The sequence below is a fragment of the Musca autumnalis genome, unplaced genomic scaffold, assembly GCF_047663935.1.
Source record: "Musca autumnalis isolate F117 unplaced genomic scaffold, ASM4766393v1 scaffold_5, whole genome shotgun sequence".
Classification (NCBI taxonomy): Eukaryota; Metazoa; Arthropoda; class Insecta; order Diptera; family Muscidae; genus Musca; species Musca autumnalis.
Genome location: NW_027412088.1, coordinates 199,778,390 through 199,785,625, shown reverse-complemented (window position 1 = coordinate 199,785,625; position 7,236 = coordinate 199,778,390). Strand labels below are relative to the sequence as shown.

The following is a 7,236-nucleotide window of genomic DNA, read 5'->3' as shown; positions in this document are numbered from 1 at the left end:
AAATCATCTGAAGAGTTGCAACATTGGAGCCGGTATAGGTGGATTGTGGGCAACGGTTAAGCCACTCTCGAACCCTGGAAAAAGGGAAGATAGGACCTCAGTCACGTTTGGCGACGTTACGTTGACTGACCCGAAGAGGTGCGCAAGTTATTTCAATCGACAGTTTGTCGAGCACCCCGAGAGTGAGAGGGCGAAGAGAAGAGTATTAAGGCCTGCGTACATAAGCTGCCTTGCCTGATTGCCTTGCTTTCCTCCTTCATTTCTGACATAATAAAAATAAAAGAATAACAAGTAAAAAAGTATCAGCCGGCTTTGCAGACAGAGATGTACCCTCAGCCTGTATATATTGAAACATTTTTTTTTTTTCTCAAAAAACGTATGTATTTAGGGGTATTTTAAAATTGTGGGTATTTGAACCGACAAAAATGTTCATTAGGATTAGAGATCAAAAGTTTTGCGAAAGTGATACTAAAGGAATCGATCTACATTGACCATTATGGTAGTGGATCTCCAGCCACCACATATGGTGCCATAGGGGGTTTTTACACCTTTCGGGATGTTTGCTCAAGAAGTATGGACTTGCCCCATCGTAATTGAGGCAGCGAATGCAAGTTGCTTCAAGAAATCTTAAAGTAAACTTATCCGAAATTTTGTGTTGGAGGTACCGGATGGAGTGGACAAATATAGATAATATTTGAACCTGATCTATATCAAGTAGATATATTAGGATGTGTAAAGTATGGACCAATTCGGCCACTCCCTTCAAGAGTTACCGTATGAACAAATTTTCCAAACATTTTGGAACTTTTGTGAGGGATGTACCTGAAGGAGTGGACCGATATGGCTTATCTTCAAACGTAAACTATGTTTAGACAAAATATTACTAATATGCTGTTTATATTAGGGCATTTTGCGGGGTTAACCTTCATTATCAGGATTTGTTTGCCTAATCTCATCAAATTTATCAAGATTTACCACACAAAATTAAATCTTTTCATGACCGGATTTGTTTGAGATCCTACATGAAATCTTGATACTAATGTCATGCAACACTGTTTTTGTACAAAAAAATGCAACTCATTTCCTTTTGTACGAAAAGTTGCAAGTGTTGGCACAATTCCTTTGTTTACATTTTGTTAATTTGTCAAACAAAAGAAAATATTAGAATAATAAAAATGGAGATAAATTCGCAGAAAGGTAAATATATAAATATTTATTTGAATAGCAGCATAAAATAACATTTCTATTTCATTTCAGGAAATGTCACAAAACTTAAAAGCAATCTGTCTAAAAACGGGAGACCATCCATCTCAACAGAACAACGTCAGCTATCAAGGCAAACATGAGTGGCCGGCTACTTAAGAAAACTTGCGATTTAAGGAAATTTTTGTATATTTTTCTGCGAAGGGTCGGTAAAGGAAATTTGTTCCATTATTTCAATCGACAGTTTGTCGAGCAGCCCGAAAGTGACAGGGCGAAGAGAAAAGTATTACGTTGCATCTGATCTCTTCCTGCCGACGATGAACTACCACAGTTTAAGGGTAGTTTACACTATCTATCAATGTCATATGACACGAAATAAAAACATTCCATATCTACCCACGCAGGCAATGTGAAGATGTAATCTTATTACATGTTTGCTGGTGAAGACGCACAAAGCAAATGGCGTAAGGAAAATCCCTAATATTGCACATACAGTTGAACCTCGATTATCCGTGAATCGATTATCCGGGAACCTCCACTATCCGTGATAGAAAATAAATGTTGGACTTTTTTCCATTTCTTCTATTTTTCGTTATAAACTTCATTATCCGGGAGTAAAAACACACTTTCCAATTAATTTGATTAAGCAAACAAAAGGTAAACAAACGAAAACTGGAAATTCTCCCATATTACACAATTTGCGTATTTATGGTATCACAAAAACCATGGGACAAAGATGAATCTGATGATGATGATATTATGTATCCTTCTAAAATTTGGTGGATTACCGTAACAAATTTCATAAAAATTTCAGATTTTGATATTATTGTACAATATTATGTCATTTTTACTTAAAAATATGTTCAAAAACTGCATAAAAGCATTGCCTACATTATCCGGGAAAATCGATTATCCGTAATGCCTCCGGTCCCGACCATCACGGATAATCGAGGTCCGACTGTATTAGCGATTATATAACGATAGAAAATTTCATGACATATGACATTTACATATATTGTAAACTACCCCTTACAACGGATGTTGTTGCCAAAGCCATCAGGGACGCTAAATCATCCAAAGCGTTGGACCCTGAAGGAATCTCCATGGTAATGCTCACTAAAGTTCTCAACTTGTCGCTAGTCACCGTCATTGTTCCCGAAGTCTGGAAAGTGGGCAGGGTTCCAGTAAAAGTGAATCGTACAGGCCGATTTCGCTTTTGTCGCCCCTAGCGAAGACCCTTGACGCCTTAGTTCTCCCCAGTGTCAGGAATAGCAATCAAGTTGCCGATCATCAGCATGGATTACGTAAGCAGCACGACAACAGCACATACATATATTTGTCAAGGACTCAACCAGGGACGACCGTGCGATAGAACAGTGATGGTGGCGCTTGCCTTATCAAAAGCCTTTGATACAGTCGGGCACTCCACGCTGTTTGAGGACATTGAGCAGCATTGCGGATGATTGCACGATCCTGGCGGCAGGTACCTATTCTGATGACATCTGTGAGAGACTGAACAACTATTTAACCGATCTTCCCACCTCTTTTCCATTCGTGAAATATGCAGATTGCCACCACAAAATGTTCAACCACTCTGTTCACCACATGGACATGAGTTGAATGTCGTGGTCGACGGTAGCAGAATTCCGACCACATTCGACACTACATTCAAGTCGTGCGACATCTGCCCAGTATGTGGCATGGGCCCGCACTACACAAAGCACCTATTCATCTAACTCCAGTGGATCTGTGGCTACCTACATCCCATCGAATCAGCCATTTTCCTGGAACTGGGGATATACCCAGATTGAACAGAAGAACGAAAATACAAATATAATAATAAACACTTTTACAACAACAACAACCTGTCTCCCGAGTCTTTATGGACGCAGCCAGTCCAGGATTTCAGTCTGGATGAAATAATACACGTACGAACATATTTGCGTTGCTATGATAAATTCAACATTGACCTAATGGATACGAGTAGTATACAGTTATACAGTCTACTCACAATAGCTGACTTCCGTATCGTCAGTTGCTTTACAAATGACTGAAAATGTGCGAAGTGTTATTTTTCTTAACGCCATTGCAATTAACAACTACAATGTGTTTCAAAACATCAAAATTACGCATTGCAGGTAAAACATGTATCATTTTTATTTCTGATACATTTATTTGCATTTTCGAACAACAATGTATGAGTGGGCAACTGAAATATTTTGACGAAGTTTAAACAACACAAAGCAAATGACGATAGGGAAGTCTGCCAATGTTTTAGTATGTTGAATTTAACATGGGGATATCATATGAAGGAGCCAATTGTCCCCTCACTGCATTAGAGCGACTTCATAAAGTACATTAAAGAAGAATGGCAAAAAAATACCATTGGAATATGACATTCCGAAACTTATTTATTCAATTCAGAGATGTTTACAAGCCGTCATTGATGTTCGATGTAGACATGCGAAGTTTCAGAACCAACTTTTCGAGAAATACCACTGAAAATTTGTGAATTTTGCAATACTTTAGTTGACAATACAATGTTGTTTTCCTTCTTGGCAATTTTAAGAACATTTTTGATGAAATTTAGCTACTTTTTTGATTTATTTTATTAATAAGCATGTGTATGTATTATACTCTTAACAAATATATAAAACGTTATTTTATTTAAAATTTTGTATAATATTGGGTTTGCAATAATTTAGTTGACTAACTGTATTGAGCAGCTGAAGATTTGAATTTTTGACCTGAAAAAAAAAATACATGAAACATAGAAGTCTAAAGAACACAAAAATTATAAGTTTTATTGTGAATAAACACACGAACAATTGCGCTAAAATCTTTAACCAACTTTGCTTGCTTTTAAATCACAATTTAAATCCAACATATTTAAAATCGCATCGCAAAAATTATCAACAAATAATTGGTGTGAGGGTGGGGCCAAAATTAGCAGCGAAATGACACTTTAAAAAATACAGTAAAATTATTTTCGGTATAATGAGAACTGTAACACCAATATCTCAATCCGTGACATTTGATTCCTGTAAAAAAAAACATTACAATTTTAAAAAATAGAGTCCCTGCTGAGTCCACTTACCTCAACTTCCAATTTCAAATCTTTCGGATAATCATTACGGAAGCAGCCAGGTATAATGGCCTTTAGCGGATCCGATCTATAATGAGACAAGTTTTCACTGCAATATGGAGCATGGCTATCGTAAGCCACCAAGGATAATCCTTGAAAAACATATACGGGTATGTTCTGGGATACACTTCGCCTCTCACTTCACGCCTCAAGCATCATTTACGGTTATTTTTCGAGTGTTTTATGAACGGACTAAGGTGTACTCTTCTTTTTAAATACGCTCATGATTCCTAGCCCCAAAAAATTCGCAATAAATAGGAGTAAATGGGCTGAACAAAATGCATGAGGCGTCAAGTAAGAGGAGAAGTGTGTCGCAGAACATGCCCGATAGTAGCTATAGGCTGGTTTTAGGAATTTAGGAAGATCGTTTTGGATAACGTTGACTGGGAGAGAAGAAGTGGCTGTTTGAGCTAATGGAACACAATACTACCTTGTCACTGTTCCAACCAGTTGATGCTGCTATATCCACAACTGAAAACTCTATAGTATTACCATCCTCATTCCACTTTATTTACTTTACTCCATTTATTATCTCCAAAGCCATAGTCACTGCCAAGGGTGCACATTCTTTGACAGCATGTCTGAACATTTTAGAAAAATTGATTAGCCACACTTATGTCATGTTCACACGAGCGTTTGAAGTACGTGTTTCGAGAGTCGAAATACGTACACGAATTAACCCGTTTCCACGACACCATTCGCTGTTCACCGTAACGTATATCAATTCTTCTCACTTTTTGTTTCCTGGTTTTTAAGGAAATTTGAACAAATTTGAACAGGAAATACAATAGCCCTTCCTTTGAATGTATGTTTTATATTTAATTACACGTTTTTCATCATATTTTCCATAAATTCTGTAAATTTAGCTATTTTCAATATATTTTTATGTATTTCTATTTTCAAAATTAAGGAGAGAGAGAGACATGTCAAAACAATATTTGTGTATACAGACTTTCAGGCAGGTATTTGATTTTTGTTTCTAGATTTGTACGCGAAATTAAAACAATGGACCAAAAATGGAACTGCAATGAAAGAGAATAGAAAATTTGCTATGCTTTGAACGTATACTAATCGTTAAACCGTTTACCTTTAATTCATGTTTTCCATATTTTCTAAAAAATCCATACATTTTTAAATTGTATATTTTGTCTGTCATAATTAATTTATTTCGATAAATGCTCTCATTTGTTAGAGATGGGACTTATTTTATCGTTGTTCGGAGAGTATTTCTACTCGAACAACGTAGTAAAATCGTCGTTCGTTCACAAAATTTTGTATGGGGAAATAAGTAATTTATTCGTAGTTATGGGTCGAACAACGAATAGAGAACGAACGACGTACCGTGGAAACGCCACATTACTCATAGATACATATGTTGGAAATATTTTAACTTACTTCACATACTTGGGTCCACCATAAGAAATAATCTTCGCCTTAATAGGTACATACATTGCTAATGATATTCATACATCAGCGATAGTCCAGTCCGAAGTAACACAATAAGGTGGAAATATTTTCGGCCGGTATATCCAAATTTTTGTTTAATGGAAAACCCAAGACATATTTGATGTCGGGGTTTTGGTATAGCTACATCTGTTTCGTCATGCACAATTCGAAGCATTAATATTTACATACATCTTCTGAGCAGGATTTTTTAGAATTATTGGAGCACCACTGAACCAAAATAAAAGCAAGCCGACTTTAATAACAAACATCTCCTGGAATGCCTTTGGATTCCATGCCCATCTTGAGGGAGAACAGGGATAATTTACGTACAATATGATATACAATGAATATACCTTTTCAGTTCACTCCACCACCATAAGCATCGAAAAACAAGTGACAATGCGACCCTAAAGGCCTGCGTACATAAGCTGCCTTGCCTGCTTACCTTGCTTACTTCTGATAAAAGAATAAAAAAGAAAAGGGCAACCCAGTTCGAAATTTCCTCGGCCTTCTTTATTCTTTTATTTTTATTATGTCAAAAATGAGGCAGGAAAGCCAGGCAATCAGGCAAGGCAGCTTATGTACTCACCCCTTTAGTCCCAAATTACATTGGGCGAGTTTACTTGCGGCAATTGTCATTTTGTAGGAGAGAGAGGTGAGGCATATGGTAACCCTTTGCCTCTCAGCACCCTCTCTCACCTACAAACTGACAATTGCCGCAAGTAAACTCGCCTAATGTAAATTGGGACTTATTGTCGCGACCAAAAAAGACCAACATCCATCCTTTCTAAATTCCTTTGATTATTATAATGAATAATATTATAACCCAATGTGGCCACAACAATGGTTCTGCACTTTTCCGATTGTTTTTCTTTTTCGGCTCAGAAGCTTTACAATCTTGCATACAGGTACGCAGGAAATTTGTATTTGATGCTGTTGCGACGCGTATCCCGAAATATACATATTTTATAAATTTATTAGTTGACTTTTTGTTTTTTATGTATACATAAACAAAAATCAGCTGTCATTTGTATCTTCACAAAGGCATATATAAACGGTTAAGATTAACCCACTGGATCTTTAAATCCCACAGGGTTAACCTTCAATAGTATAAACGCCCTATAAGGCCAAATTTTAAACCGAATCGGCAGACCCTTTCTAGAGTTATCTTGCGCTCCAACCACCTCACACGGTGTCATGGGGTTTTTTTGCAACTTTCAGGCTATTTTCTCAGGAAGTATGGACTTGCCCCTAATGAAACTTGTTGTCGTATGGAGGGCAGTGAATACAAGTTGCTAAAATAAAAATCAGAGCGATTCGAGAGATGGCCCTAAACTGAACTTTTCCGAAATTTTGTGTGGGAGGTAGCCGAAGGAGTGGGCCGATTAAGCCTATATTGAAACGTTATCTAAGACTGGTACACATTTTACGATGGGCAAAGT

The 7,236-nt window shown here is 37.0% G+C and overlaps 2 long non-coding RNA genes across 4 annotated transcripts; one reads left to right on the top strand and one right to left on the bottom strand.

Annotated features, from left to right (window-relative positions):
* Positions 1 to 1,046: 1,046 nt before the first annotated feature.
* Positions 1,047 to 3,876, top strand: LOC141404769 (uncharacterized). Of its 2 annotated transcripts, XR_012413077.1 has the most exons (3): positions 1,047 to 1,197; positions 1,258 to 2,686; positions 2,771 to 3,876. It is a non-coding gene; the product is annotated as an uncharacterized lncRNA (long non-coding RNA). The 2 variants fall into 2 exon arrangements; XR_012413076.1 differs by having other exon boundaries at positions 1,258 to 3,876.
* LOC141404770 (uncharacterized) lies at positions 3,790 to 6,969 on the bottom strand. 2 transcript variants are annotated; one of them, XR_012413079.1, is made up of 6 exons: positions 6,148 to 6,969; positions 5,744 to 6,094; positions 4,779 to 4,929; positions 4,301 to 4,376; positions 4,030 to 4,244; positions 3,790 to 3,950 (listed from the first exon to the last, which is right to left on the bottom strand). It is a non-coding gene; the product is annotated as an uncharacterized lncRNA (long non-coding RNA). The 2 variants fall into 2 exon arrangements; XR_012413078.1 differs by having other exon boundaries at positions 3,790 to 4,244.
* Between the last annotated feature and the right edge of the window lie 267 nt (positions 6,970 to 7,236).